This window comes from Pleurodeles waltl, chromosome 6 (assembly GCF_031143425.1).
Source record: "Pleurodeles waltl isolate 20211129_DDA chromosome 6, aPleWal1.hap1.20221129, whole genome shotgun sequence".
In the NCBI taxonomy this organism is placed as follows: domain Eukaryota; kingdom Metazoa; phylum Chordata; class Amphibia; order Caudata; family Salamandridae; genus Pleurodeles; species Pleurodeles waltl.
Genome location: NC_090445.1, coordinates 378,183,244 through 378,194,318, shown reverse-complemented (window position 1 = coordinate 378,194,318; position 11,075 = coordinate 378,183,244). Strand labels below are relative to the sequence as shown.

The following is an 11,075-nucleotide window of genomic DNA, read 5'->3' as shown; positions in this document are numbered from 1 at the left end:
ATGGCGGTACACACCGCCATGGAAAGGCCAGCGGTAAGGGGACTTGGGGTGCCCCTGGGGGCATGGGCAGTGCAGGGGCCCCCAGGCATAGCCCCGTCGCGCATTTCACTGTCTGAATTTCAGGCAGTGAAATGCGCAACGGGTGCTACTGCACCCGCTGCACATCAGCATTGCCGCCTGCTCTATTACGAGCCGGCTGCAATGTTGATGTGACATTTCCGCTGGGCCAGCGGACGGTAACACTGTTACCGTCCGCTGGCCCAGAGGAAATGTCATAATAGGGAGACAGAAATACCACCAGCAATGGCGGTATTCTGTCTCCCGTGGCCTCGGCGGTCTTCTGAAAAGACCGTCGAGGTCGTAATGACCCCCTTTGTGTCTATTCCTTCCCAAATGGTTCAATAGGGCAATAGTGTCAACCGTACAGTAATTTTCTGTCTTGGATGCAATCAGCAAATCGTCAATATACTGTACCAAGGTTGATTCAAAAGGTAATTCCAATGATTCAAAAACTTTCTTTAGAATCTGATTGAAAATTGATGGTGACTGTGAAAACCCTTGAGGAATTCGACACCAACTGTAGACTCTGTCCAGGAATTTGAAGCAAAAGAGAAATTGGCTGTCCTCATGAAGAGGCACAAAAAGAATGCTTGTGACAAGTCGATGACTGAGAACCACTCTGCATCACAGGGAATTTGAAACATTATCACAGCTGGATTTGGTACCACGGGACAACATTTGACTATTAAGTCATTTATTTTTCTCAAATCTTGAACAATTCGGACCTTTCCACTCGGTTTTATTAATCCCATGATTGGTGAATTACATGGACTACTTAGTACTTCTTTCAGTACTCCCTGTTTCACAAACTCATCAATGAGTTGGGCGACGTTTATGAGAGTGTCTTGTGACATATGGTATTGTGGAGTCTGAGGAAAATTTACATTGGGTTTTACAGTCACTTTCACTGGTTCTGCTCCTTTAACCAATCCTACTCCTTTCCCTGTCATATCCCACACTCCTTTTTCAGCTGTTTCCTGTAACTCAGCAGGAATATCCGCTTCAGTGAGCATTGGATAAAGAGTAATCAGGGGATACTCTTCATCAACAGTTTCCACTTCGTCCCCTCATAAACTGTCCTCTTCTTCCTCATCACTGTTTGTCTGAATTTTAATTCCATCATTTGAACACATAATCGAGCATCCCAATTTGCACAATAAATCTCTCCCTAATAGGGATATCGGACTCGAGTCACAAACCACAAATTTATGTAACCCTTGAAGGTTACCAATTCTGTCTTGCACTGGATCTGTGATTGGGTTTGTCAAATACCTATTTGCTACTCCCACTACTTGAACTGTTCTCCCTGATAGGGGCAAATTTGGTACTTCGATACTTCTGACTGTAGAGCGTGTAGCTCCTGTGTCAACCAAGAATGAAACGCTGTGACCCATAACTCTTCCTTCTACATACGGTCCCTTTTGATCAACTTCCAAAGATGCTGCAAGCATACAATTTCCCTCCTCATCTGAACTTTCACTCTCCCATACATCGTTTATTCCATTCTCACTGTGTAACGGGAATTGGTGTACTGTGTCATTTTGATTCATTCCTTGAGCCGTGACCTGTTGAGGAAGCATTACTTGTTGCTGATTCATTGGTGCTAAGGGTATTTGCATTTGCTGATTAGGTACCATAGGAAACTGCTGTTGCATTGGTTGCAACTGTGCCATTTGTACACGGGGCATTTGCACCTGCTGTTGTTGTATAGGTTGTATACCCTGCATCTGATTTACATTATTTTGGAAATTTGGATTTAGACCTCTCGATTTCGGTCCTCTCATATTCTGAAATGTATTGACATCATTGTTTTGCTGACCTACACCTTCCTGCACCAACATTGGGCATTCCCGTTTCCAATGCCCGACAATTCCGCACGTGTGACATGGCATCACCTTCTTCATTGCCTGTATACCATTTGGAATCACAACAGTATTTAAATCAGGACCATTATTCACAAAACCTCCTCAGCCTCTGCCTCTCATCTGTGGCTGAAACATAGCATTTCCCTGATGTTGCTGCTGCTGCAACTGTTGTTGGAAACCTTGCAAACCTTGCAAACCTGTGTGAGCTGCTCTAATCTGCATCACCATCACTTTTTCTTTCAACCTTTTCTGCTTTGTCTCAATCTCATCACAGCAGTATTGTGCATAGTTCAAGACTTCATCGATTGATTTTGACTGCCAACAAATCAAATGCATTTTAATCATCTGGCTGATTTCGGGTCTCAATCCCTCCACAAATCTGAACACAAAATGGAGCATGTCCTTTGCCTCAATCGTTTCCGTGCCACTGTAATTTTTAAATGCTTTCAACAATCTGTCATAGTAAGCATGTGCTGTTCTGTCAATTCTCTGCCAATCTACATTTTTCGACACAACTTTTTGTTTTTAAATGCTCAATCACCTTATGGTATAAACTCATTACCGTAGGCAATGGTGCACCTATGTCCCTATCTCTGTCTGGTTCACTTGTTGGCCAACCTACAGCCCTTTTACAATCTTCCCACAAATCTGCCGGAACCACAATTTCGAATAAAGTATTCAGGTCTTCCCAAAGACATTTTGCGAGCTTCACAAATCTATCTGTTTGTTGATACCATTCGATCGGTTTCTCTCTTAATTTAGGGAAAACATCTGTAAAGGATTGAATATCACAGCTGTGCCACGGTACATGGACAAGTTTTCCCTCTGCTGTTTCTCTCATTGGTAACATTGTTATCAGATCATCATTCTGTTGTACTTTCTCATTCTGGTCTGAGGTACTCTCTTTCTTCTTGTCCTTTTTCTTAACCCACCTGCTCTCCCATTTATCTAAACATCTCCAAACCTGCGCGCTTTGCAGTATCTCTTTAAGGTGTGTTTTTCATTCCTGCAGATCTCATGTGTTCAAAATCTTTTGTCTCAAAGTCTAACCTGTAACTTCTGCTCAAGAGTTTGGTCTTACCTATGTCGACCTTGTTTCTGTCTGCAATTTCTTGTAACTTCTTATGTATGCTGCTTACTTCTCTTGCAATTCTAGGGCACATGTATCTCACCTCTTCTTCTGTGTATGAGTCTAACCTGTTCAAACCCATTGTTCCCTCTACTAGTTCGTCTGCTTCCATGCCCAATCTTATTTTATTCAAATATTCCTCTCCCTTCCCGCTGGGTGTACTCTGTGGGGAGTTCAAGCTGTTCAACCATTGTGTCAACTGTTGCGCGTCCAGTCTCATCAATGTAGCACTTACATCGACTGCTACTGATGGTTTCTGTAACGTTTCTGTTTTTGAAGTTAGCAGTACTATTAGAGGTGGACTTGACCTTACCACAGTTGACGGAGCACAAATTGGAATTGGACTAAATTCCAACAAAGACCCAGATCTATTTGGCAGTGTTCCTACCGGAGTTGTTTCTGGAGTATTTTCTATCCATCTCCTTCCCGTCTCATTTTGTGTCATTACCCCTTGGTCGCATACATTCGGTTTTGCCTGTATATACAATGGCACTGGCGGACCTACAGTGATAGGCAAAGATATTGCATCCGGATTCTGTCTGTTCCCCGAATTCTGTGGCATGTTAATTCCCACATTATGGTTCATCATTGCTGGCATGTCTAACTGGTTTTCTGTTATTTGAATGTATTTTGGCACTTCTTGCATCTGCTTTTGAGGCATCAACATTTGTGTTGATTCGGCTTGAATCAATGTCAGTATTTGGTAATTCTGTCCTCCCTGCGCATTAAACTAGAAGTCATTTCCAGAATATGCTCATCACAATAGCGTCTTTGAACCTGTGGCTGATAATCATTGACAGGTTTCAATTTAGGCACGTCAGGATATATTCTCCTAACTTGTGGTATTTCTGGTGTAAAAAGCATGTCGGGACTACTTTGCCTCTGTGATATTCTTAAATTCGGTGTTACAGTACCCTGTATTGGTTCTGGAGGGGCAGTGCTAGTGCTTGGGCCCTTTTCGCTTTCCACATATGGTGGCGGGCGGTCATTTAGCAATTGCATAAAGAACTCCTCATCGTCTGATTCGTCTGACCTTTTCGAATTTCTATTGTTTTCTCTATCTCTGGACTGACTCCTGTTTGTTTCATAGGTAGCTTTCCTTCCTTCCGTCTCTGCTTCGTCAGTAATTGCTGGAAACAATTTAATTCCTTGCAATACGTCTGATCTCCAAACCTTTTGAGTACTATCCCATCTAGCATCCGCTAGTGTCTTTTCTACTTTTCTCACTCTTGTCTCAAATTTGTTTTGCTGTTGCCTTCTAGCCATTTGCTCCCAAATTGCTAATGCTTCAAACTGTGCTGGTCTTGGAGGTACTTTCATGTCGTATAGCGCAAATCTTAAATTCTCCAAGACTCCTAGATTAAATGACCCATGGATAGGGAACGCTACACTTCCATGCTTCTCTGTTAATTTACACCATTGCTTTAACCAAAGACATGGTGCGCCGCCCTTTTCTTCAATCACGATGTAAGCTGGTGTACCCTCAGGTGGTGTTTCTTCTCCTACATTTGCTTTAATATATACATCCCCCCTCAAGGCACTCTTAAGTGCTTTGAAAAATTTCATCTTTCCGTCTTTTATTTTCTCAAAAATTTGTAATCAATAAGTGACTTTAATTCCCGGAATACTCTTCGCTTGCCTTTCCCCACCAATTGCGCTTCACGGACTGCGTCCAATCCGTGCGTGACCCTTCTCACCAACCAACCTATCCCAGCACGGCTCCTAGTGACGTCACACCCACACACTGCGGCTGACAAAGTCTTGCGGCTTGTCCTCCTTCATTCAGCTTCACTCAAAACTAATATCTGCAATATATTGGTTTACTACAGGAAGGGTAATACAATCGCTTCAGAAACCTTAGGGATTTTTCACTAGCCTCGGCAGTTATTCCATCTTTCTCGGTTTCCCACTTTCGCAAGCAAAATTTGACCCGCAAACTTTACTCTCAACTGATCAATGAACTATTCTAGCACGCCTTAGAATTCGTCAAATCTCAAAGTCGAAAATGTTCTTTCAATCCTCAATATTCATACTGACTTGTTGACCACGTCCGATCAACCTACTAAACCGAACAGATTACAACATCAATCAAGTGTCTCATACACTTTTCAGCATACTCCGGAGTCTCTTGACCTCACAGGGCCTGTCTCAACATCAACAACCACGTGGACAATTTTTCCTGCACAAAGCGCTACACACATATGAAGTTCGACGACTTCCCTACTCTCACACTTTGGAGTATCACTCCTCTAAAATTTTTGATTGGAGTTCGTAACCCCCTAAAATCCTCACAAACTTCACAATTAATCTGCGGCATAAGCTATGCAAGCGCAAAACCCTAACTTCACTCATACCGTCACTAGAAACGGCGAAAACATTCTCACACCTCCATTTCCTCCATTCGCAAGCTCTGAGATTCCAGGAAAGTCATTGGGGATTTAGGGCATCATCATCTCTATCAAAGAAAATTCTAACTTGAATCCGTGTATTGTTCGGATGGGGTCCCAAAGGGCGAAACCAGCAACCTCTGCTACCATCTTGCTCCAGTCCTTATAAATTACTCATACTTGGACACGCCAGAGGTCGGTGAACCTTTTAACCGAGTTGGGTTCTCCTCATCCAAGAATAGTCAGATCACTTGAATCAATAATCAATAACCATTATAATCAATACCCAATACTCAATTAATAGATCAAACAACACATCAAGAATCAATAACAATCAGTATTTTGACACACCATGACCTTTCAGTCATGAATACCCACACCAGTTTTATCAAAAGTTAATAAGTTTATTTCTCTATATTAACAAAGCTAGCACAATATAAGTAAGTCTCAAAATCAAATGATATACGTATACGAACATTACTAGCTGTCCATAGCGATGGAAGAAACGCAATCTACGCAATATTTGGATTATAATGCACTCAGTTATAGCAATGCAAATCACTAATATAAGTAATTGAATTTGACTAATGGCATACATCGGTCAGCATAACAAGATTTCAATGTAGCATGTTGCATCAAGTGAATACCTCAACTAACCTCTAATTAACATTGGCATGTGGGACTTCATGCAAAACAAATTTAGTCAACACAAATTTAGAAAACTTCTAGCTTGGGCCCTGTCAAAATAAGCAGTTGGTACCTAAGAAGGAAAACACAATGCATAATACAATTATCCTTTCATATTTACCAAATACAATCAGCATTCAAGAAAAGTCTTCGTCCTTCAGGTACCGGTTCGATCAGCATGGGGCGGATTTCAAAGGGGCAAAGTTAAAACAAGTTTCCTTGCGGCAGCAAGGAGAGTGTGGCAAAAGTCACTGCATGGACAGGACGGGGCAAAATTAAAGTTAAAGTCTCTAGGGTGAGAATTCTTTAAAGTCTCTTTCTCCGTGACAGAGAAAAGGCATCAAAGGGTCATTCTAAAATGGCGTCTTGAATCAGGCTTCAAAATGGCATTGAAGAAAACATGGCTGACTTCTCTTTGTCCGATGGGTTTAAGTAAGAAACGTTCCAAATTCTTAAGGGTCTTCCATTGGAGGTTTCATAGGGTGGCTTCCTTTTGACCAATGAATAGTGTCTTTCTCCTAGTGCTCGTTTATGCATAAGGTGTCCTTGGAGCCTTGGAACACAAGTTGCAACAAAGTTTGCCAATTAATTCTATATCAGAGCTTTTATTGTCTGCACCTGCAGAAGCTGACCTTGCTTCAAAGGGGATGAAACTAACCTAGCACGAAACCTTGAGATAAGTGTATTAGCCATTTCTACTGGAAAAATACAACCTGAAAGTAAAAGAATATGTCTTTGTTAATACAAGTGAAAACCACACAGTTAAATTGGGGACCAGGCAACTAGGCCAAATCCTCTGCTAAATTTAAGCTAAGCATAAAACAGTTTCAACAAGAAAATCATAGAATACATTTGCATTTATGAGGGATTACTACATTTGTCAATTCTTCATGATTAATTAGGCTTGTTTATAATAATGGCGAACTACCTCATGGGCACCATTTCCCAAGTACATTATTTTTCTTTGCTAAAATCACACTACTTTATACAATTTTGATACATGATATATGAATATTTATCAGCCTTTCTTTCCTGCGTCATCAACCTCCACCCCACTGCGTATTGTCAATACATTGCCGTTCGACACTGGATTATGCAACCGCACACTTATGCCCATGTCAGTCCTCCCCTCACCCCTTTTTTTACAAATGACTTATCACGCGCCACTCAGAGAAACGCATCCTCTCGGATATCTACGCTTTCCTCCTGACACCTATGGCTCCCATAAAATCCCCAGCATAGAAAAGATGGGAACAAAAGTGTAAGCATCCCTTCACTTTGAAGGAATGGCATGATATCGTTCACAGAGTACGAGCATCAGCATGTAGCTCGTCAGGCAAAGAAATGTTGCTCAAAATAGCTGGTACTGCACTCCAGCCAGGGTGGCTCAGTGAAAACCGAATGGCGATCCCACCTTTTGAAGGCTATGTGGACAGACAGGAACTCTGACACATTTACTTTTGCAGTGCCCTAAAATACAGCACTTCTGGGCAGGGGTTCTGGCGGACATAGATGAAATGCATGAGAATGAACTGCTGTGATTCCCCAGTTACGTCCTATTGACCTCCCAAACGACCTGGCCTACCTCATGAAATCAGCAAAGGGACACGCTATCACACTCACTCTGGGAGCGGCCAAGCTGGTACAGGTGCCATCCAGACGAAGCTAGATTGGTTACACAAATTGTGGGATCTTTCAGGAATGGAAAAACTGACAGCAGCTGCTACACATACACTGCCTCGGTTTGACAAAACATGGGGTCAATTCATACGATTCCTATCAGCTGGATTTAGGGAACGGACTTGCCCAATCTACCTCCAGATACTCCGACTTACGCTACCAACACACACCACTGGCTAATATGGAGGACAGGTGATTTTATTTACTCCTCCATACACACACTAGCTCTCCTTAGACCTTTTCCTCAACCTCTTAGATACTCCTGAGCCTCGGTTTCTTCTCTTTCCTCCCTCTTACTCCCTACTCTTCTCCCTCTCCATGTTCTTTGCAATTGTATTGAATTTACCTTTACCACCGGCCACTGGCTTTAGGTGGGTGCTGTTGTATTTTGCTTTATAAAACTAATAAAACTGAGATAACCCTTAAATGTCTCACGGAGCATTCAAGAGGCCAGAGATAAGATATCTAAGTTGAAGTATTCAGAAGCCGCCACTGGAAAAGAGAATACATCAACAGCTGCTGACAGGTGGGTACCTTAAGTAGGGGATCTAGTTTGAGAAAAGAGCTATGATAATTAAGCTTTTGGGCTATCCTACAAACCACCCTATTCCAGTTCTTGGGGTAAAAGGTGAACAAATTGTAATGCTGCCTCCTTTGTCTGGTTAAAAAAAAACAACAGGTGCCCAGTGACTACATTAAAAAGCAATACGTGGCCAATTCTGTACAGCAGACTCTCCTGGACATCAAGAAGCATTCATTGTGGAACCTCTCAGCCTCTCCCTACTCTGAATGAAATACCCCTAGAAGGGTAGAAGGGTGCAGTAACCTCACTAGCTTGAGTACCCAGCCAGGGATGTTAGAGGCTAGTGCCTTCTGTGTCTCTAGTTTTACATCAAACAGTGTATTCCTTGGAAGAATCTGACACTGCATTTAGTACAGTTGCAAATGTTCCAAGCAATGCTATGGTTTATAATGAATCCCCACATGAGCAAACATCAACTGAGATGATGCGTTTTTGAGAAACAACACTTTATCAGAATGAGTTGTACACAGTTGACTTTTCACCACAGCACCCAGTCACTCCATGGCATCAATTTCTGTTTGCTTATCATTGGTTTGCGATCTTTCCATCATGTGGCTGATAACAGTGACTGTCATTCTGCTGCTGCTGAATTGACATTCAGGGTCTGATTTAGAGTTTGGCAGAGGGGTTCATTTGTTACAAATGTGACAGATATCCTGTCTGCCATATTACACGTTCTATAGACTATAATGGAATTTTAATATGGCGGACGGGATATCCGTCACGTTTGTGACAGAGTAACCCCATCTGCCAAACATTAAATCAGGCTCCAAGTCCCTGAAAAAGCTGTTCTACAACCTGTGGGCTGAGAGCTACAGCTGCAACTTTCTTCCCACAGAGCTCAACGAGATATCTACACTGCAAACATTACAACTTATCCTGTGCCTGACGGCATAATCTGGGAAAGGGTTCCCTGTCAGGTTATGGGACCCACTGAGACATTGCAACTGCCATCTGTGTTGAAAGTCTCAATGATTGATATGATTATTCCTGGTTCTATCTCAGATGACTGGGAGTCTGAGAATAAAACATATGATAACTGAATTACACTAATATACAACCGTGGACAATGAAAATCCTTATTAGAATGCACTGAATTACAAAGGAATGATTTGTTTCCATCATTATGCACATTCTTACGGCTACAGACCGTCTCCCTTCGACCATATCTGGCAAAGGTCTTACAAAACTAATTAACCAACACCTCAGCAACCACCAGCTCCTCAATGTCACAGTTTCGGAATTCAGGCCCAATCACAGTACAGAAACAGCACTAAGCACTACCACAGACAAAATCTTTATGATCCTTGACAGAGGAGGCACAAAAGCCCTCATTCTCCTGGACTTCTCTGCAAATATAACACAGTCTCACACCCAATCCTTGTCAGGTGCCTGCACAAGATTGGCATCCAAGGATCTGCACTCTGCTGGATCTACTACTTATCGGAGAGAATACAAGCTGCCAGCCTGGCACCTTACTTCCCGGAAACACACAAACTCATCTGGGAAGTGCCTCAACGTTCATCACTCAGCCCCACCCTCTTAAACGCATACAGGATCCCTCTGGCCAATATCATCCACGCACATGACATCAAAATCCTGATGATGACAAGCAACTCATACTCTCCTTCTAGGACGAGACCCCAAGCACAAGAAACAAGCTCACCCCCACATGACCAAATTTGCTAACTGGATAAAAAACAACTGTCTCAAGTTCAACACTGACAAGACAAAAGTAGTAATCTTCTTCAAGAATATTTCAGCATGGGACTCTATCTGGCAGCCTGCTGATCTTGGACCCATATTCACACCCAGCACCCATGCTAGGATCCTCAGAAAAATCATCAAAAGAAAACTGGACATGACCGAACAAGCTAACACCTCTGCTGCACCCTGCTTCCAAAACCTGAAGATGCCGAGGAAGATCTTCAAATGCCTCCCAAGCAACATTAGCAAAATTGTCGCCCACACCCTAGAAACCAGCAAGTTGGACTACAGGAACACCCTCTATGCCTAAATCACCAAGCATCTCACTAGAAGACTACAAACCATCCATAACTTGGCAACCAGACTCATCCTCAACCTCCCACATAGGACATACAACACACTACACCTCACAGAGCTCCACTGGCTCCTGATACACAAACACACTCATTTCAAACTCCTCATACACATAACCATTGAAGGCACTATACAACATAGGCCCCACATACCTGAACAGTTGCATATTCTTCCACCAACCACCCAGATACCTCCACCTCACAGGACTTCTATTCGCACACATCCCACATATACACAGAACCAGATCAGTAGGACAGGTATTCTGTTACATTGCTTATAAAGGGTGGAACAGCTTCCCACTCCACACAAGAGCCTCCCTCTCTCTTCTTGAATTCCACAAGAAGCTGGCAACTTCTAAATGAAGCAGCCATTTTTTACTCCTACACTTTAACATTAACACAAAAAACAATGGCTAGAAGGAATCCACCTACACTTTATTAAGAATTGAGTAAATGGAGGAAACCCCATTTTCTGTCAGCGAGCAACCACCTGCTACATGGCTGATACATAGTTATATCCTTTTCAATTACCACCTTTCATTTCCTTGACTGGCAAAAATATAAATCATTGGACTGGTACAAGAAAATGACACTTCACATCTGTTTTATTCATCGAAATTTCCT

At 42.4% G+C, this 11,075-nt stretch overlaps 1 long non-coding RNA gene across 2 annotated transcripts in view; it reads right to left on the bottom strand.

Annotated features, from left to right (window-relative positions):
- Positions 1 to 5,941: 5,941 nt before the first annotated feature.
- LOC138301939 (uncharacterized) overlaps positions 5,942 to 11,075 on the bottom strand; it is a 68,472-nt gene continuing 63,338 nt past the window's right edge. For both annotated transcript variants that reach the window (XR_011205176.1, XR_011205177.1), the window contains one exon: positions 5,942 to 6,841. This is a non-coding gene — a long non-coding RNA (uncharacterized lncRNA). The remainder of the gene's footprint in view (positions 6,842 to 11,075) is intronic.